Source organism: Phocoena phocoena, chromosome 1 (assembly GCF_963924675.1).
Source record: "Phocoena phocoena chromosome 1, mPhoPho1.1, whole genome shotgun sequence".
Classification (NCBI taxonomy): Eukaryota; Metazoa; Chordata; class Mammalia; order Artiodactyla; family Phocoenidae; genus Phocoena; species Phocoena phocoena.
The window spans coordinates 108,206,825-108,228,053 of record NC_089219.1 but is presented as its reverse complement, the minus strand read 5'-3'; the positions used below and the strand labels follow the sequence as shown (position 1 = coordinate 108,228,053).

The 21,229-nt window shown below is 45.5% G+C and overlaps 2 non-coding genes across 2 annotated transcripts; one reads left to right on the top strand and one right to left on the bottom strand.

Moving 5' to 3' along the window:
• Positions 1–7,856: 7,856 nt before the first annotated feature.
• Positions 7,857–7,929, top strand: TRNAV-AAC (transfer RNA valine (anticodon AAC)). Its single transcript has one exon. It is a non-coding gene; the product is annotated as a tRNA-Val (tRNA).
• A 6,729-nt stretch (positions 7,930–14,658) lies between these two features.
• On the bottom strand, positions 14,659–14,732 carry TRNAN-GUU (transfer RNA asparagine (anticodon GUU)). Its single transcript has one exon. It is a non-coding gene; the product is annotated as a tRNA-Asn (tRNA).
• Positions 14,733–21,229: the final 6,497 nt, after the last annotated feature.

Below are 21,229 nucleotides of genomic sequence, written 5' to 3'. Positions count from 1 at the left end.
TAGATGACATGTAAGCACATAGAAAAGATTGGCACTGATAAGCAGAATGGGTTCACCAAGAGCAAGTTAAGCCATATTGATAAGTTAGCAGGTCAGAAGAATGCCCAGAGAGCTGAGTCAAGGATAAAATTTAGGCCCATGTGCTCTATATTGGTCATGGCATTGCTCGGTTTTAAGAGAACTTCTAGTTGCCAACTAAGAGACATAGTTTTGCTAGTTTTCAGAGGATGACAGAGTATTTCATGAAAAAAGGTACATGAGAAGAAAAGATTCTGAATAGAGGCTCATCAAATATTGGAACAGCTGCCATGTGGGAATGAAATTAGACTATGGAGTTAGAGGGCAGAATGAACACCGGTGGGTGAAAGTGACGTGAAGGCCAAGGTGGACTTGATGATGAGAGCCATTTCTACCAACTAGAACTGTCCAATGACAGAAGTAGCGTGCCTCATAGCGGAGAGAGCTCTCTGTCCTTGGAAGTATTCAAGACCAGAGTAGATGTTTCCTCATGGAGAATGTCTGAGAGTGAATCCTTGAAAGGAGAACTTGCTGAGCTAGATGCCTAAGGCACAATCCAACTGTAAGGTTCTATGATTCTTTAATCGATATTCACGGCTTGGTCTTTTAAATAGTTCTATTGCATAGTTTTTTATGTGCTTGTCTTTACTGGATGCTACCTTTCTCAGTAGGTTATCACAAAGGCACTCACACCATCTCAATAGCTCTCTTCAACCCCCGTCAACCTCCCACAAATAAACCCAGCACATCTCCTGATGCCTCGGTACGAAGCTCAGTTTCCCTGAATTTAGGTGCCACTCTTATTTCTCTGAACCCAGATAAGTGCAGGTCACCCCAGGGGCCATTATATGGCCCTAGCTCACCTCAGATACCAATAGTGATGCTTCCTTCCACCTTTGCTTTAGATCTCAATATCAGTGTGGGTGTGACTGGGCTCACCTTCCAGCTGACTGCTTTGCTGTGATGAGAACCCAAATTCCCCCTCCTTTACCCCTTTCCAACCTGGGCTCACCAGAACACTCCAAGGAGATGGAATTCCTGAGGAGGCTCTGCTATCCTCTCAGTCCCAGCTTCAAGGGCTCAAATGGAAGGTAGAGCAAAAGAAGGTGGAGTGATAGTAGTTTTCATAGAACTGGAAGGAGAAGAAACAGGAGAACTTGTTTTTCCAGGATGAATGTCCTTCCAGATAAAGACTCCAAATGAAGTGGCCCTCATTTCATGAGCTGGAAGTGACTAGGGCAAGACAAGTGATGCCTATATTTTTAGAATCCAGTATATGTATTTGATTGTGGGATACCATCCCAGTACTCACTGGAGGTGTTGTGTAATATAAAGGCTGTGCTTTATATTATTTTCCTAAAAGAATAACAAATTCTGACATCTTAGAAACATCTGGCCCCAAAGATTCAAATAAAGTGTCATGAGCCTTTACTGTATTAATTACAGCTGCTTGTCCCCACTATTTGCAGGAGGTTCTGGTTTGCCACTACTTTTTTGGTCTTTGCTTTAGACAAACAATGTAGGCTCTCAGGTATTTAAGCCAGTCCCAAATTCCTCATTTCTAACACCATAATAAAAAATCTAAAAAAAAAAAAAAAATCTACCTCATGTGGTTGCTGGAAGCATTGAGTGAGATAGTGAGATAATACCAAGCAACATAAGAATCACTGAACTAATGGCAATGCATATTCATTATATTTAAGATCTATCTCTTCTGTTTTGGGGTACATTGAAATGTACAAAGTGTTTTCACATGCATGATTATTCCATGTGGTGTGCGTCCATTTTTTTGCATTATCACATCCCTCTGGGCTCAATCTTCTTTGCTTTCTCAGGAGAGCACTCTTAGTCCTTCTCTTATTCTTTCAGTATTCTTTCTCAATCTAATCTCCCCTGTCTTCAAAAGAAATGTGGATACTGCCCTCAGCAACCCAATCTCCTTACATATTTAGTTTTTTGGGGAGGTAGGGGGGGGATGGGGGGGACCTGCGCCACACAGCTTGTGGGATCTTTGTTCCCCAACGAGGGGTTGAACCCAGGCCTTCAGCAGTGAAAGCACAGAGTCCTAACCACTGGACCACCAGGGAATTCCCAAGTTTCTTTTTTAAAAAAATATAGTGGGCTTCCCTGGTTGCGCAGTGGCCCTGGCCAGGGAAGATCCCACTTGTCGCGGAGCAACTAAGCCCGTGCGCCACAACTACTGAGCCTGAGCTCTAGAGCCCGCGAGCCACAACTACTGAGCCTGTGTGCCACAGCTACTGAAACCTGCGCACCTAGAGCCCGTGCTCCGCCGCAAGAGAAGCCACAACGAGAAGCCTGCACACCGCAACGAAGAGTAGCCCCTGCTCACCTCAACTAGAGAAAGCTCGCGCACAGCAACGAAGACCCAACACAGCCAAAATATATATATATATATATATATATATATATATATATATATATACATATAGTAGTGTTTAGTTATGTCTTCCCTGTATCCATTCTTCCTGCTCTCCTTGCCTTCCACAATGTGAGCCAGCCCGCTGTCTCAGTCACTGTTGTACATGCTTACATTCTATGCAGGCTTGAGCAAGAAACAATGCTGTACTTACTAGAAAAAGAATAGTTTTAATCAAGATGCTGTCAACAAGATGACTTGTCTCATGAGATTAGCCCAGGGCACAGAAGTAATCACATCTGTGGCTCTTGGGTCCACTTATTCATTATTGCCACTTATAGCTCAAACTGAAGGTAGAACAAAAGGTGAGTGACAGTAGCTTTCACAGAACTGGAAGGGGAGGTGACAGTTCTACCACTGTACTTATTTCTGTTCCCCATACTTGCCAATCACTAGTACTTTTGTGTAGTCTTACATCTATTCTGGGTTTGGCTGCTATGATGGCCATGATAATTTGCCTTATAGACCTTCGTAATACATAGATCTTAATTGACTGAAGGACCCAGCTATGCTTTAAAATCTATCTCTGAGGCCACATCTCCCATGGGCTGCTCCCTGCCAGTAGCTGAGTGCAGTGAGGATGCAAAGGCAGACCCATTCCTGGGAGACATAGGACTCTCTGTTGGCTGACTTTGGCTCAGTGACTCCACAATAACTTTGATGAATTTAGACTTCATGGCAGGCAGTCTTGGACACTTTCTCTCCCTGTCTTCCTTATTCAGAGTCAGATTTGCTTCATGTTCTAAGGTGTCTCCCATCCTTCTAAAGTACCTTCCTATTTCCTTTCACATAGGTATTTTCCCTAATATAGTCCTTGTATATTTAATCCTGCTCAGCATTTGCTTTTTGGAGAATCTGGAATAACATAGTTGTCATGTTGCCAGCCCCTTCTATGGCTATGTGCTGTGGGCACTTTGAACTCTCTTTGTTCCAGACATAACTGTCTTGATATTGCTCCCCTTCCCTCACCCTGCCTCACAGCCCCAGGGGAGTCTGTGCACTGTTATAATTAGTAGTTTATTTATTAAGCCCATAAACATAGAAGGTGCTGTGTTGATCACCTTCATTAGCTTATAGTCACCTGGCACATACCCATGAGCATAGGACATTCAAAGAGCAGAATAAACCATTAAATCAGAAAGAAATGAAGGTATTTCATACTGACAAATCACGGGAATGCTTAGTGGTTTGGCAGCCATGTAATTTCTCAGCCTTAAAAAAGATGAAATCTTGCCATTTGCTACAGCATGTATAGACTTGAGGGTATTATGCTAAGTGAAATAAGTCATTCGAAGAAAGACAAATACCATGTGATTTCACCACATGTGGAATTTTTTTTAATTTTAAAATAAATGAACAAGCTGAGCCATACAAAAACAAACACATAGGTACAAAAACAGGGCAATGGTTACCAGAGGGGAAGAGTGGAGGGGCGAGGGAGAAGTGAGTAAAGGGAGTCAACTGTATGGCAAGAGATGGAAAGTCAATCTTTGGTGGTGAGCACACTGTAGTGTATACAGAAGTTGAAATATAATACTGTACGCATAAAAAATATTATAAACAAAAAGATGAGTAAAATGATACCCTGGCAGGGCACAGAGAGCCAGGAAACAGCCAAGGGGCAGCTGCACTTCCCTGAAGGGTCCCTCCCAAGGTAGGCAGTTCTAGCACTCAGGCTGACCCAAGACCCCACTGCCCGCCAAGACAACCAAGCAGGGTCTGCAGGGCAGCGGGTTCTGGGGGCGGATTACAGCCTAGTTGTGTTCCTAAAAGCTCAACGCCATTCTGGCCTGCACTGTCAGGGAGAGCCAAAAAAATTTCCACCTGAAGCTTCTTATGGCCTGCAGAGAACAGGTCAAGAGGGGCCTCCTTGCCAGGACAAAATCTCCCCTTGGCCTTGGAGGACAGGTACCACAGAAGCTGGTTTTGAGGGAGACGAAGGAAGGGAGCGACAGCGGCTCAAACAGTGATCTTGAGTTGAGATGTCTGCAAGTTACTCTCAAATGGTGTAGCAAGTTATGTACATTGGAGAGAGAGTTAGAAAGCAAATGTGAGGGAATGTTAAATGGTGCATTTAGGTGAAGAACATATGCTGTTACTATTCCTGCAAATTTTCAGAGGTTTCAAAGTAGGTGTTTTTTTTGTTTGTTTTTTTAAGGAGTAATTGGTACTCAGGTCCCAAGTTCTCTTTAGATGGACACTGAAAGTGAGGCTGTAGGTATCTGAGATGATGGGAGGAGTGGAGGCGAGGGAGTGCCCAGGCTGCTCATCACATCTCCCCTCTCCCCGCATGGGAGCTGCCTTGGACCCTGGAGACCGACCTCAATGGCTTCAGAATTCTGTGCAGAGACTTTAATGCATCTGGACGTTGGGGCACAGCACACTTCTGCAGAAGAAGTAAAGGCGGCTGCGTGTGACACTTCAAAAAACGAGCTTCTCTGACTGGGAATCAAACCCGGGCCGCGACGATGAAAGCGCTGAATCCTAGACACTAGACCACCAGGGAGCTGTGCACTCTGCGTTTGTAAGTGATGATAGGAATCCTGCGAGGGGCTGCCAATGCTGTTCATCACATCTCCCTTCTCCCAGCCTGGGAGATGCCTTGGACCCTGGGTCCAGACCTCACTGGCTTAAGGATTCAATGCAGAGATCTACTGCATCTGCGCCTTGGGGCACATAACACTTGTGAGGAGGAAGTGAAGATTACTGAGTGCTGAGATGCCACACACACACAAAAAAACTTCCCTCATTGGGATCGAACCAGGATAGCAGCGGTGAAAGCGCCGAATTATAGCCAAGAGACCACCAAGCAGTTGTACGCAAGCCCTTTGTTAAGTGAGGGTAGGAAGCCTATAATGAGTGTCTGCTGTCTCCCGCCCTCCTGTTCTGAGTGCCGCACCTCCCTCCAAGGAACTGTACCCGAAGAACGTTCCCTCCCTGCTTTCTCCAAAAGAGGAGCCCCACGCGAAAGGCCGAGCGCTCTGCGGGACAGTGGACGCGCCCGCGAGGCCCGCCGAGGCCGCAAGTCCCGAGCGAGTTGCCCCGTCTGGGCCGCACCTCAGAACTGCCCTGGAGCCGCGCCTTTGCCAGGCGACCGCGTGTGGAGAGCAGGCCGCCGGGGAAGGGGCTGTAGAGACAGGAGGGGAGGCGCGCGGGATGAGACCCCGGGATCCCCAACACCATAAAAGACTCCCGGCGGATGCAGGATCGGGGACGGCTGGACGGAAAACGCTTTCAAACAAGGCTGCGCGCCCAGACCTGGATTCCGGGTCTTCCCCTCACTACCTGCGGCGCCTGCCGTTCTCCCGCTTTAGATGACGCCAACTCCAGGTCCTAAGGCTCCGACCAAGAGTTGTCTCTGACGCAGCGTTTTCCTCAGACCCCCACATGCAGTTAGTTAGGACTTCGTGTTTGCTTCTCAGTCCCGGTGGACTTTGGCCTACACAGTCCCTCCCTTTTGCGACTCTGGACTTGGGCAAACGATTCTCCTGACAAAGGCGGGGAAATCAGTGTAACGCTCGGCTCCCTCACCCTGAAGCTCGGATGGGGGTGTTGGGCGACACTTGCGCTTTTTCCTGGGCTGCGTCCCTCTTTCGGGCCAGTCCTCGAGGCCAGAGCCGGGGCCGGATGCCCTCAGTGTGCTCCTCTCGCCGGCTCTGGAGCCCCGCGCCTTCCCTTGCGGCTGCAGGGAGGCTCCAGGGGCCGCCTGATCGGGTTTGCGGGCCCCAGCGCCGCGGGTGTGTGTTTGTGGTCCCTCGAGAACCCGCTGTCCCTCCGCCCCTGTCGAGAAAAGGACGACCGCCCCCCCTCGTCCTGTCCACGGGGGACGGCAGCGCGCCGGACGCGACCGAAAGACGGCGAATCCGTTCCTCTGGCTGCGCGTGGGAGGTGAAAACTGGAACCTGGAGGGGAGGGAAAAGGGGGAAAACCTCACGAAATGTCCTGATCTAAAGCTATTTTCAAGTCCGCCTCTTTGGGGATTCAGCCCTTCAGCGCTGGCGAGGATGCTGCAGTCCGGTCGCACCCTCGACGGCACTTGGAGTCGACGCGGAACAAGGCAGAGCCCCGCGGCTTGGGAGTCAGTGCGCACGCTGCCCGCGCCTTCCTCGGGGTCGCAGCACTTGAACCTCACGTGTGAAGGAAACGCGGTGACCGCCACAATAAGAAAGAAGGAAAACAAAGACTGGAGAAAATGACACGTGCTTCCCCAAACTTGTAAAGCTTTACTTTTAAAGGAAACCAGACAGAGAGACACAGACACACAGACAGACAACATTACATTAAAGTCTTTCAGCAAAAAGAAAGTCGTCTGCCTGCTGGCCGTGTGCTGTGAGGTGAACACGAAACCCCCTCCAGACACCGGCTTTCTGGCAAAACCGCCTTTACCTTTTTGTCTTCCTAGGTTAAAATTCGCTCTCCATGACCTGTTGAACTGGAAAATTATAAAAGGCAAATAAAAGACGTTTCAGACCTTGTAAAAGGTAAAACAAAACTGTTCCTCAAGAAGAATGTCAAGTACGATGAGGGAGGAATGAACAACTGTGAGATCGGCGTGGACCGCGCCTGCGTCCTCCGCGGCTGGGCCTAGTCTTCAAACGAAGTCAATACAGGCCTGGGTTGATGTTCGATGTTTTTCCAACAGCCAAATGACCAGAGATGTCAGCCTTTGCTACGGTTCCTGCTAAACGTGAAAGTGTGATTAAAGTACTGGACTTCAACTAGACGACTAGAATAAGCCACAGGGGCACCCGAGCAAGCCCCTTTGCAGGGAAGGACACCGAAGAAGCGCTGCTGCGAAAGGGCTTTCGAGGAAGGAGCTCGCGGGTCAGGCGCAACAGAGCAGAGGGGAGGGAGGAGAGGAAGAGGAGGGAGGGGAGGGAGGGAGGGAAGGAGGGGAGGGGAGAGAGGGAGGGAGGGGAGGCAGCGAGGGGGAAGGGAAGGGAGGGTCCTATGTTTTGCAGGTGGAATCGAAGCATCGATCATTTCCGAGAGCCCAGAGCACTGACCGCCTGCGCCGTGAAAAGGGCCACCGAGGCGCGGGTCCGCAGCCTTGGAGGGGTGGTATCCACGCTGCTGGGATGCGAGGTCACCTGGGGCTCAGGTTCACCTAACCCCAGGCTCCTGGGGCTTCCGGAAGCTGGAGAGTCCGCGGGGGCGACCCCTGCACTCGGTGCATAGCTGTGTGTTGGATGCGGGATTGGGACGTGAAGCTCTGGGGGCCCCAGGGACCTCGCTTCGGGGGAGGCGAGGAACCCTAAACGATGGCCTCTCGGGAGCTGCAGTCTCCTTACCTGAGGGCTCGCCTGTGCTCCCAGGGTCCTTTGCTTTCGAAAATATTTGTGGCCAGTCGTGGCAAGAGATACAGTTCTTGAAAGTGTCCTTAAAAACCTGAGAAAGAGCTGTTTCCGTAGTGTAGTGGTTATCACATTCGCCTAACACGCGAAAGGTCCCTGGTTCGAAACCAGGCGGAAACACGTCCATTTTTTTTCCTGAAACTAACATTCACGTTTAAACACCAAAGAACGGGGCGAGTGGGATGGATTGAGGTAGCGCGTGCAGCTGTATTTTTATTCCCCCGAAATACAGGAGGAGTTCCCTTATTGCCTGAAAGCCTACTCAGCACTAGCAACCATCCCTCCTTTGTCTGCCCTGTGTCACTTTGAAGACAAGCCACAGACAGACCAAGAAGGGCACAGGACAAAGCTAAGTTAAGGTTATCTTTACATTCGGAAATCCCCTCATCTTCTCACGTGGCAACTAAATCTCCTCTACACGCTGGCACGTATTTTGTCTCTGGAAACAAGAAGTTTATCCCTGTGAAGCTCACTTGCTTACCCCACGTCAGCACGCTTGCGGAACACGCTGATTTGCATGACAGAACAAAAGAGACCGACCCAACTCCACACCGGGTGCTCGACCCAAAGACACATAGACGAATTTCAGGCTCCAGAATTGCAGCTGGTAGGGGCACGTAAAGGAGTCCTTACACGTGCCATTATCAGGAGAGCCCCTGTAGTGAGCTCAGAGATCAGGAAGTAGACGGAAACTCTCATCGGCCGCTTAGAGCCAAGTCAGCACCTGACACATAAGGAAACCGAGGTTCAGAAAGAGGGCATGACCTTGGCTCTGCCGCACACAGCGCTAAAGCTAGACCAGGATGGAACCCAGCCACTTACCTTGCGGCCTGGCCTCAGAGCCTAAAGCGTCACCCGGAACAGGAGAGGTGAAAGGTGATGAGCAGCGGTGCAAGGGCTGGGAGCCTTTCACAGCTGCCTTCAGCCGCGGGCTGCTGGGAATCGCCTCCTTTTCTGCTGTGCCATTCTCAAAAATCTAACCTTACTCTTACAGTTTTCAACTGGAGAAGCCAAATTATGGAGGTTTGTTATGTCTGGTTGCCTGGTAGCTACAATTTGGCGTTTCACTGCTGGGGCCCGAATTCGATTCCAGGTCAGCAAAGCTCTAAATTGCGCTAAATCTTCCTCTTCCCGAACAGAGGTAGTTTGCCAGAAGGGCGATGCAAGACCTTCCTCAGGGTTCCTATCGCCAGGCACCCTCCGTGTGGGGGAGGGGAAATGTGATGAACCACCAGGGCTTCTGCCCTCCACTCCACTCTTTTCTTCCTTTATTTCAGAAACCTAGTGTCTCATATATGGAGTTTTCATCCAAAGAGAACCTGGGACTTAACTTCGAAAAACTCATTAAGAAAACAAAAACATAAAACCTTTTAAATATACAAAAATTTTGAAACACTAACATTGTCTATTCTGTACCTAATCTCACAGTTAACATTTTCCCACACTTGCTTTCTCACTCTCTCTCCATATACATGATTTGCTACACCATTTGAGAGTAACTTACAGACATCTCAACTCAAGATCACTGGTTAGGCCACTGTTGCTCCTTTCCTTTGACATCTCCTTCAAAACCAGCTTCTGCGGGACCTGTCCTCCAAGGACAGGAGGAAGCTTTGTCTTCGTGAGGAGGCCCTTCTTGCCACTTCAGAAACCTGGAATCTGTTCTCTCCAGGCTTGTAGAGAATCTTCAGGTGGTGTTTTATTCGGCTCTCCCCCAAGTGCAGGCCGGGCATGCCCTGTGCTTGTAGGAATCCCGCCGGACCATCTGCCCTCCAGACTCCTCCTGTTTCTCTTGTTGGCCAGTGAGGTCTTGGGTCAATCTGAGTTCTAGAACCACCTACCTTGGGAGTAACCGTCATGGAGGTGCAGCTGCCCCCTTGGTGCTTACCAGGCTCTCTGTGCCCTGCAGGGAGCATAAAGGGTTCTGACTGGATAGAAAGGTGAAGGATCTTTCCTGTGGTGGGAGGATGAGTGGAACAGGTGGTAAATACATTAAAGGGAGAGGGAAAGTTCTCAAGAGCTTCCCAGAATTGTCTGCATGGGTGCTGTCAGGGCGGGTGGCTGCCCTGTGATAATGGTACTTAATCTTGTCTTGGCCTTGACCTGGGCCAGGGTCCAGTCTGAGTCCAAGCAGACAGAGGCATCCTGGTTTGCAGAACATATTCCATTGTGCCTCTTTCCAAAGTGGGGTAGTCACTGAGCTTCTAGTTCCAGGATCCCAGGGGATGGCATCCATGGGTTGGGTTTTGTTCTTGAACTTTCTTTCTTGGTGACATGTAACTCGGGGCAGGGGGTTGGGGGAAGTTTAGCTCTAGATAAATTTGTGGTCTTCAGTGCTAGGTAAAAAAACAAAAGCAAAAACAAAAAAGAAAACAGAACAAAAACAAAACACTTTTAAAGACTTTAAAGAATTCTAATAATTGACATATAATGGCATAGACAATGTTTTTGTCATGTCATACTTATAAAGATGACTCCTTTTATGCATCTCACCAATTTAATAATTTCTAAGAGCTATTTTCTTCTAATAATGAAGAAAATATTGGTAGCAAAGAACTCCAGTTCTATTTTTGTAGAAGTCTCAGATTTATTTTCTCTTCAAAATCCTAATGACACTGAACTGCCTAATTTTGCTATATTATTTTTACTGGCCCAATAAGCAAACTTAAATTCCATAAATATTTAAGTTTATAAGATTTAAAAATATGTGTTGCAGTAAATTAAATATACCATATGATATCTTTTAAATGGAGATTAAGTCTTATGATTCTAGAAGTAACTGTGTTAATTATTCCACCTACCATTTTTCAGTCATTTGCCTCATATTTTTATAGATTATAAAGTGGCCATATGGTAACAGGTTAAAAGGAAATGTCAGTACTTTAAGGGATGTTTGTGAGCATGGCCAACACTGTCATTTTTAAGAAGTGTAAAACACATGCAATGTCTGCTCCAGGAATTAAGGAGCTGTCACTGGACACTTGCTGTTTTCCTGAAGTGTTTTTAGTTTTTAAAAATTTGTGTAGGGGGTTGTTCTTTGTTACCTGCCTTCTAGATCATGAGTCACCCTTTTTCCGTTCTTTGTTAGGCTTTCCTTGTCTTCTTTTTCACTGCTAGTGCCCCGGGAGAGGGGTGGGAGGACACACCTGGAAAGGACACAGTGCCAAGCTGTTGTGTTCCTGCCACACTTTTTTTTTTTTTGGATGCCTCCAGATGTGGGCTCAGGAGGGCAGGGACCTTGGGTTTTCTCACTATGCAGTATCTCTCCCAGAGTAGGGCCTGGCATTTAGTAAGCCCCTAATATGTGCTCAGTGATTGAAGACATTCTAATGAGAGATCCTGGAAAGCAGGAGAGGAGGAGAGAAAAGTGGGTAAGATTGGGGGCAGTCTAGAGTATGAGGGACAGAGACAGACAGACAGACAAAGACAAACAGAGAGAGAGAGAGAGAGAGAGAGAGAGAGTGAGTGATTGAGAGAGAGAGTGATTGTCCAGGAACCATATTTAGTGTGTAAAAGCCAAAGAGCTCAATTATACTCATGAGATTCAACAGAAGAACCAAGGGAAGGTGAGCCAATAACTCTTTGTGTCCAGGTCTGCACTTGATGCATTATTAGCAGTAGGATTCTGTTGGTTCTAATGATTTGTCTCAAATGGGGTAATTTGTTTTTTCAAAAATAGCCAAACACTGTCAAGGAATTACATAGTGACAGTTATCAGTATGCTAGCTCACCCTGGTATAGGATGCACACAGCCATTAGATTGTGTGCATTCAACAAAGGCAAAAATGCAATTCACATGGGAAAGGGAAGAGGAACAAATGTCTGAGACCAATGGTTTCCCCACCTCCAACCAATAAGCTACTTGGCAGGAAGCAATCTCAGGTCATTCTAATCAGTCTTCTCTGGACCCGATTATGTAGGTCACCACTGAAAACAATTACAATTGTTGGAAGACTTTCTAAACATCTTGGAGGTTTAGTTGCTGAACATATGCAGTAGGTGTCCCTGGGTAATGTCCACATTGTCTTTCTGTTGTATTTCTTGCTTAGTTGAGCCCAGAGGCCACCACTCCCGTTTTTAGAATATCAGATAGATGTACAAAGCTTGTTGTACTGGCAAGAAAAAGGGTCTCTCATCAAGCTGGAATAATACATTGGGATATAAATAAGCACAACTCCTATTGAAGCCAAACTAGGAACATATAAAAAGATGCCTTCAGCTTCTGGCAAATGTGGAGTGACAGAAATTATTGTATATTTACCCTCTTGCTTGAAATCTCACCCTCCCCTTCTCCCCTGCCCCCAAGAAAAGCAAAAGAGAAAAAGACATGAAAGGTTAGTTTTCCAGACACTGGAAATCCGGCAACAAAGGAGACAAACAAACAAGGTGAGCCCTACCATTGGCCCAGCTTACTGCTTCCAGAGAGATTCAAAGCTGGGCATGAAGAGTAGGATCTGAGGCTAGGTCCTCGATAGAGGAGATAAAGCTGAGAGTCTGTGGAGAGCAAGGTAGCTGGAGTCCATAGGACAAAGATCCAGTGATGAGAGAGATGGAAGAGAGAATCCAGACATATGAAAAAGATCTTCCTCAGGTAGTCAGCAGAGTTCTGATCAGGGTCTACTTGCAGAGGAACTGCATGAAGCCAAGGAAAGAAAATTCTGAAAAGATCATGGAACTGTGCCTGGTACTCACACAGGGCAGAAAATCTTACTCAGTCCCACCAGCCATACTGGACTACTCATCATTCATCGGCCATTGGCAAGAGCCCTCAGGAAGTTTGCCTCACTAGTGGGACCACTCAGTCCTAGACTGATCTACCTAGAAATCATAAAAGTAAGATCTAAAGACATTAAACTGATTACAAGTCACTTAACTGCTCCCCAGAATGAATCTCAAGTTTCATAGGAATGTCAAAATAGCCAGTTTCCTAAAAGGGAAACTCTGACAAGGTCTGGCATCCAATCAAAGAATACCAGCCATGCAAAGAGGCAGGAAAACATGTCCCATAGGGAGGAAATAATCAATCAATCAAAACTGAACCAGAATTGATATAATTTAAAATTAGTAGAGCGGATATTAAAATAGTTATTATAACTGTGTTACATATGTCCAAACAGTTAAGTAGAGATGTAGAACATATAAAAAAGTTGAGAATCAAACTTCAGAGATGAAAAATATAATGTCTGGGATAATATATTCACCAGCTAGAATTAACAGCAGATGAGACATTGCAGAAAAAAAAAAAAAAAAAAGACTGTGGAACACAAAGCCACAATTTTAAAATATCCAAAATGAAATTCACAGTCAAAAAAATTTTTTTCATGAGCATGCATAAGTGAAGGGTAGGGCAACTTTAAAAGACCTAATATAATTGGAGTCCCTGAAAACACTGTGGGGGGGCGGAATTTTACGGAAGATTTTTTTTTTTTTCCGGTACGCGGGCCCCTCACTGCTGTGGCCTCTCCCGCTGCAGAGCACATGTTCCGGACGCACAGGCCCAGCGGCCATGGCCCACGGGCCCAGCACCTACGCGGCACGTGGGGTCCTCCCGGACCGGGGCACGAACCCACGTCCCCTGCATCGGCAGATGGACTCTCAACCACTGTGCCACCAGGGAAGCCCAGAAGAATATATTTTTGAAGAAACAATGACAGAAAACATTCCAATCATAATTAAAATTATAAACCCACTGATCCAAGGAACCAAATGAACCCTAACACAAGGAACGTGAAGAAAACCACACCTAACACGTTATAATTAAACTGCTCAAATCCATTGAAAAAGAAGGAATCTCAAAAGAAGCCAGGAGAATAAGACATGGTGCATACAGAAAAAAATAAAGATTATATGATATTTCTCATCAGAAGCAGTGGATATAAGAAGATAGTGAAGCAACATCTTTAAAGGACTGAGCGGAAGAAAAAGTTTACGTAGAATTCTATGCTTCTTCCCCCCAAAGAGTCTTTGAAAAATAAGGGTGAAAAATTTACAGACATACAAATGTTGAAAGACTTCATCACCAGCAGACCCACACTACAAGAAATGTTAAAGAAGTCCTCCAGGAAAAAGGAAACTCACACCAGATGGAAATCTGGATGTACACAAACTGATGGACAACGAAAATGGCATCTGCAGGGAAAATATACAACATTTATTTTTATTATTGGTATTATTATTACTATTTAAATCTTTTTAAAAACATGGGACAGTTTAACGAAAAGTAACAACGATGGATTGTGGGGTTTATAACATATGCAAAGTAAAATGTATGACAATAGCGTAAAGGCCGGCAGGGGAGAAATGTGAAGAGGTGTGGCATCGCTGGCAGGCAGGCTGTGGTAAGTTACCGATATACGCTGTAAAGCCTAAAGCAGTCGCTAAAATAGCAAAAGAAAGATTTATAGCTAATAAGCCAACGAAGGTGAGAGAATGGAACCATATACAAAACCATGTAAATACTATGATAGAGCAGTTGCTCTTCCAGAACTTTACCCTATAGACATGTGCACACGAATGATTTTTTATTTGTTAAAAAAAAAGCATAGGACCAAATTAATTTCAAAGTTATATGGAAAGGTTTCAATAAATACTAGTACAAACAAACTATGGAAGAAACTTCATTGCTAAAAGGAACCCAGAAGATAACGATGAGATGAGGAATCCTGGATTCCAAGTGACCTGTTTTCCTCCAGAGCTCTTCCGCGAGGATCAGTGATGATCTCGGCTTACGTCCTCCTGTTGTGCATAAGACTTGGGGGACAGAAGAGTAATGGAGGGCTTCTGCACTTTTAGAGCAGTGTACAGGGTAGAAACAACCGCAAACCCTTTACACTCTAAAACGATAAGGCCCGTCCCTGGGCGGGCTCGAACCACCAACCTTTCGGTTAACAGCCGAACGCGCTTACCGATTGCGCCACAGAGACACTTGCAATTTGCCCTTCCTCTCCCCTCCCCCACCTCATCTCAATAGAGAGCAAGTCCGCCTTTCGCAGGACTGAGGAGCTGGCTCCAAGCTTCGGACAACCGGAGACGTGGAGTCGACGCAGCGCGTTCGTTCCGTGGGAAAGCCGTGCGTCGGGCGATTCGGAAGGCAGAAGGGAGCAGAGCGTCCCCGCCGCGCCTTGCTCCACACCCGCAGCAGTTGCCAGCGCCCCGGAGACGCCAGGGGTCGCGACCCTACCCGCCCGAACCGAGTAGGGTCCAAGGGAAGCTGAACGCCCCGTGGGCTTCGTGATGGCTCCCCGTTTGCTCCGTCTTCACCCGACCATCTGGGCTTGGCCGCGGGAGCGGGAAAGAGGGGTTGGGGAGGGTTGCTCAAAAGGGAAATATAAAGAGGCGGGAATGAAGCAGGGGAGGCAAGGACAAAGCAAAGATAACTTCCTGGAAGGCTGTGCAGAGACAAGGGCTGGACACAGGGGAGATGAGAAATGCGTCAGAATTGGGAGGGGATAACGGAGGGAAGATGTGAAGGAAAATCAGGAGTGCCTGCAGTTATCCAACAACAAAGCAGAGCAGTAACTGGAACGGATTTATGTCAAAATGAGAAGAGCAAGAGTGCAGTTGACTGCCAGCACGGTGGCGCGCTGTGGTCGTATAGTGTTTAGTACTCTGCGTTGTGGCCGCAGCAACCTCGGCTCGAGTCCGAGTTATAGCAGTGTTTTCCCCATCTTTTGCATTGTATCTACCAAAGCAACTCTTAGCTTGTCGTTGGCTTGTCCAAACGGAGTAAGGTGAGGAGAACGGAGGTCAGCCCGTCAGTGCACTAGGCTATAGAGCTCTGGATGTGCTCCGGGTCTCACCATTTAAGAGAAAATATCTAAAGATCAGGTTCAAGCTCTAAATGAGTCTTATGTGTAACTTCCACGAAGGAAATGGTCTAGTCACACGGGGATTTTGTTTGGCTTTGGTTTTTGGTGCAAATGTTTCAAACATCAGTCATGTTTTTTTACACAAAATAAAACAGATTTTAAAGAGTTTACAGTATACTGCAAACCGATCATGGTCTACACTGGATTTTCTGACGTCCGCCCACCAATCCTAAAAGGAAATTATTAACGTGTGTTTACAGAACAAAATGCACAAATCATTAATGGGCAGCTATTTAACTATTGAAATGTGTGATCATCACCAGGATTGACAGAAGATTTTTATCATTCAAGCATGGCCCTTTGATACTCTCCAGGTAATGCCTGTACATCTCCTGCTACTTTAAATTACTCTGATGTCTACCCCTTCAGATTAGGCTTGTCCTTTCTTCAAGTTCATATGAATGAATATATAATTTTTCTATCTAGCTATTAACAAGCAGCATTATGTTTTTGATATATACGTATGTTATTGAGTTTCTCACACCTTAATTTTGGTGTTAATGATAAGCATTACACTAATGTAAAACCATGTCACAAATGATGGACATTTGGGTAATTTCAAACTACAGCTTTGGGGAAAGGCTCATATGAATGCCATTCTACTAGTTATTTGTGGATATGAGAATAAATGTCCACTGAAGGAAAGAGAGCAATGGACAGGAAATTGGCAAGGAAAGCAAGACCGATGGCCTTCTATCCTAGAGGTTTTAGTATGGGGGAGTGAAGGGGAGCAGTGAGGCAGGTCATAGAGAAGTGGAATATTTACTGCCACTGAAGAGCACTAAAAAGGTGACTAGACACTAGAATATGGCTGCCAGTCACAGGTGTGTCTGAACACTCATGGTTCCATAACCTTACGTGCCACCAGCAACAGATGCAGAAAATTGCTTTTTCTCACTCCTACAATTTCTCTTGAGTGCATCTAATGGCATACATAATTTCTATGCAGAAGCCAAGCTGCAAGAGAATCTCAGACAAATCTAGACACAGACTTTACATTTTTCGCAAAATATAACTCAAAATAGTTCATAGACCTAAAAGGAACGTGTTAAACTATAAAACTTCCAGACGATAGCATAGGAGAAAATCTATGTGACCTTGGGCTTGACACTAAGTTTCTTGGGTATGAAACCAAAAGTGCCATTGATGAAAGAAAAAATTGATAAACTGGACTTCAGTAAAATGAAAATCTTTGCTCTGCAAAAGACACAGTTAAGGGAACAAAAAGACAAGCCACAGACTGAGAGAAAATATTTGCAAAACAAGTATCTGATAAAGGACTTGTATCTAAAATACACAGAGAGCTCTTAAACCTCAATGATAAGAAAAATGTTTTAGTCCAGTTTAAAAAGTTGCAAAAGATCTAAACAGACATCCCACCAAAGAAGGTATACAGATGGCAACGAAGCATATGAAAAAATGCTTAACATGCTATGTCATTAGGGAATTGCAAATGAAGACAACAATGGGATACCACTACACACCCATTAGAATGGTTAAATCCAAAAAACGAACAATACCAAATGCTACAGCAGATTGTGGAACAACAGAAATCATCACTCATTGCTTGTGGGAATGAAGAATGATACAGTCATTTAGGGAGAGACTTTGACAGTTTCTTACAAAAGCCACACATAGCCTTACAATATGATCTAATAATCGTGCTCCTCCTAGGTATTTACAGAGATCTGTTGAAAACATATGTCCACACATAAATTTGCACACGAAAGTTTAAAGCAGCTTTATTAATAATTGCCCCAAACTGGAGGCAAGATGCCCTCCAATAGGTGAATGTATTGAACAAAATATGGAATAATACTAAACAATAAAAAGAAATGGACTATAATCAAAAGAACCTTAAACACACATTACTAAGTGAAAAGCCAGTCTGAAAAGACTGCATACTGTATGATTCTAATTATATGACATTGAAGGCAAAACTATAGAGATAGTAAAAGAGAGTTAACCTTAACGCAAACCATGAACTTTAGTTAATAATAATGTATCAATATTGGTTTATTAATTGTAAGAAGTGTATCACATAAAGGCAAGATGTAAGTAATAGAGGAAACTGTGCAAAGAAGGAGTGAATATGACAACTCTGCTATGTGCTCGATGTTTTTGTAATCCTCAAACAGTTCTAACGAGTATTAATAATGCAAAAACAAAGATCTACTGACCAGAAGATTGGAGTGCTGAAGTGTAAAACCAAAAGGCAAGATAAAAATGATTTTCTCGTGGGTGCGCCGCTCCACTGAGGGCTCATTCTTGTTCTTAATTTTACCAAGACCCGCAAACTAGGGCCTGCCTCCCCAGGAAGGTCAGAGGTCCCGCTCTCCAACTTCCTTCATCTCCACGCGAATTCCTCCCCACAAGCGTCCGCCTCCCTGGGCCCCTGACGAGCTACAGTCCTTCAGTGACCTTCATTTCTTGATCCCCACTCCATAGTGCGATGTAGTCCAAGGATAGGATAGGAGAAAGGATAAGTAGTAACAAGGGTTTCAGTTTCAAGTGTTCCAAACCGCAGAGATCCAGCAGACAGACACACTTGGGGCTTCAAAGACAGGCTCTCGCCAGGTGGCTTCTGCCCTGTAGCACTCGCGCATGCGCGATCACTTCGTGGCTTCGGAGGGCTGCGAAAGTACTCCTGTTGAGCTCAGCTCCTTATACCGGGAAGGGCCCCGCAGCTAAAGCTATGCTTTGGTTGGGAATCGAGGTCTCCCGAATGGGAGGCGAGAATTCTACCATTGAATCACCAATGCCTTGGTCTGTACTGCTAGACTAGGTGTCACCAGGCAGGGTCTCGGGAAGGACTTTGAAAAGCCAGTTCTAAAAATAAGTTTATACAGGCCTCTTTATTAGGCAGAACAACCCGCTACCCACCCCCCGAAAAAAAAACCACACCCAGAGCAAAGCCTTGTGTAGGAGGCTTAGGTCAGGAAACACCACCAAGTTGCAGCATTCAAATCAAAATACTGGACTTCATTTCTTCACTGAGGATGCATTCTCTTTGCCCTCCCATTGCTTGGTGCCTCCCAAACCCTTTCCCCCCAATCTTGAGACAAGCACAAGTTCTTTCCCTAAACAGGCGTTCAGGACTCAGGGACGGTCTGGGAGACTGGAGGTTTGGGGATGTGCCTGAGTTACTCCAGATCCGAGTGACTATTAAACCTCTCTCCTCCTAAGGTTTTTTTTTTTTTTTTAAGCAATTTAATTTCCTCCTGCCCTGATTCAACTACAGTAACATAAATTATAACAAAATTTAATAGAGTGGACAGTTAAGTGAGTTTAATCTATTCTCTTCAGAATAAATAAAATTAACCAGATAAGATGCTCTTCTGAGTTGCTGAAAGAGGCCAAGGATCAAATAGTCCTGAATTTAAGCTCTTGTGTTTGAGAGAGACCTACAAAAGGGTGAATAAGTGAAAATTTCCCTCAAGATTTCTTCCCTTTAGCCCCACCCTCTTTGGCCACTTGAAGAGGGCATGCCAGAGAAAAACGATTACATTCGATTCTGGGTAGATGCTAGAATGTTACTCTTCTATCTAATGTAAAGCTTTTTTGCCCTTTGCCTTGTCTGATATTCTGATATCCAAATTATTCCTTTTTTATTCTTTTGTTTACAATTAGCTTGGCACAGGCCAAGCACTAACCCACGCACAATCACTCCAGGGCCCCAGAGCCTCTCTCCTCTCTTGGCATCTCTTTTAAGTCCCTAGAAAAGCCTAAGGATCAAAATGGGCAGCTTTCAAACTCTTGTGTCTTACAAGACCTACACAAGAGTATTAAGTGAAATTTTCACTCCAAGGTTTATTCCCTTCACCACATCACACTATATCCTTCCCCTCTCCTTTCCAGCTCTTGACTTATTTTCAACTCTGAAGATCCACTCAAGGTCTTTTTACTACCTTACATTCCAGCAAAACTTTATTCTTGATCATTGTATTCTCTACCCTTTTCAATTGCTCTGCTGGAGTTTTGCTACTTTGCAGACTAATCATTATGCCTATCTAGCTAATTTTTTCTCTTTTGTCTATCTGTGAGAGTGTGTGTGTGTGTGTGTGTGTGTGTGTGAGAGAGAGAGAGAGAGAGAGAGAGAGAGAGAGAGAGAAACTTTCCTTATTTGCTCCTCTCTCTCTCTTTCATTATTTAACAACCCTAGACTATAAATTATGCTAGGCACTGTTCTACCTCCTGAGAATATTTTATTTACATATACAACCTTAGTTTTCTGGGAAATATGAATCTTTTTCATATGAAAATATGTCTTCAGAAGACAGAGTCAAGTAAAATGTGATTTTGTTAGAACACAATTAATGCCAAAATAAAAGTTGACACATCACATATTCAATTCTGACAGTCAGGAAAGTCTTTCCAGAGGAAAAAGGCTTCTGAACTGAGACCTGAAGGATGAGGATGAATTTGAAGAACAAAGAGGGAGTTGTGAAAGGCCATCCCCTGTAGAGAGAAGCAAGTCCCTGAGAGTGAGAGAGTTCCTGACAGGTCAAGTACTTCACTGTTGTTGGATTTGAGAATTGGCAAGAGATATTCTGATGATGAGGAAGGGGGGGAAGCAGAGTACATGTCATAGAGGTAATAAGACATTTTAGTGAAGGAATATGGGGATGCTAGGTGGCTTTAGGCAACAGGCATGTCCAGATTTAGGCTGCGGAAGTGTCGCTCAGGATACAGTGTGGCAAATGGATTAGTGTAGACTAGACTGGCTGTAGGGAGGCCGGCTTTTTATCTGGTTGTATTAACGGATGGAATGTATTAGTGGGTGGAAGAGTGTAGGCATAGAGTGGCAGTAAGCCAGTGGTGCACCCAATAAAGTTAAGCACGATCTCTTGATTATACTGGACATAAACTTCTGTGCCAGGAGGATAAGAGAGTATATCCAAAGAGGGTAGCAAGGTCTGGTTTGGACAACAGGGTGGTTGGTGGTGAGGATAAACACACTAGGTAAGGGTAGGAACAGATTTGGGTGTTGTCTTGGTGGTTGATTGAAACACTTGAGAGACAGTACACACTACTCTTTGGGAGACACTGTGCCTGGGTCTGATCACAGAGTGTCGAGGCAGAGGGTGGTGTGTGGTGCTGACAGGGAACTCACTGGTGTGCTGAGTTTTAGAATTTGTGACTCTGAGACGCGTAGGAGGCATCGACTTGTGATTTAGGAGTTATGAGTGGAAAGTGCGGGTTTGTAGTTTAGAAAGGGGTGTGGGAATACATGTAGATCTGGTCGATGTAGTTGGTAAATGAAGGCATGATGGCCAGAGCTGGCGTGTGTCTTTGGTATTGGGCGGAGGGCAGATAGAGCCAAAGCTCTTCAGGGTCGAGGGGATGGTTGCTTTCCTTGTTGAGCTCAAGTTTCTGACTCAGCCTCCACCTAGCTTGGCTTCTCAGCAAGAGAAGCATGACTGCACGTCTGCAGCTCATATCTTTCAGAAAGGCATAGTGGTTCCTAAGTCCCAACATGTGGGGGAGCCCCCTCCCAGGTTCCTTTCTTCAGTGTAATTTCCCCCAGGAAAAATTGGGAAAGAAATCTCTCT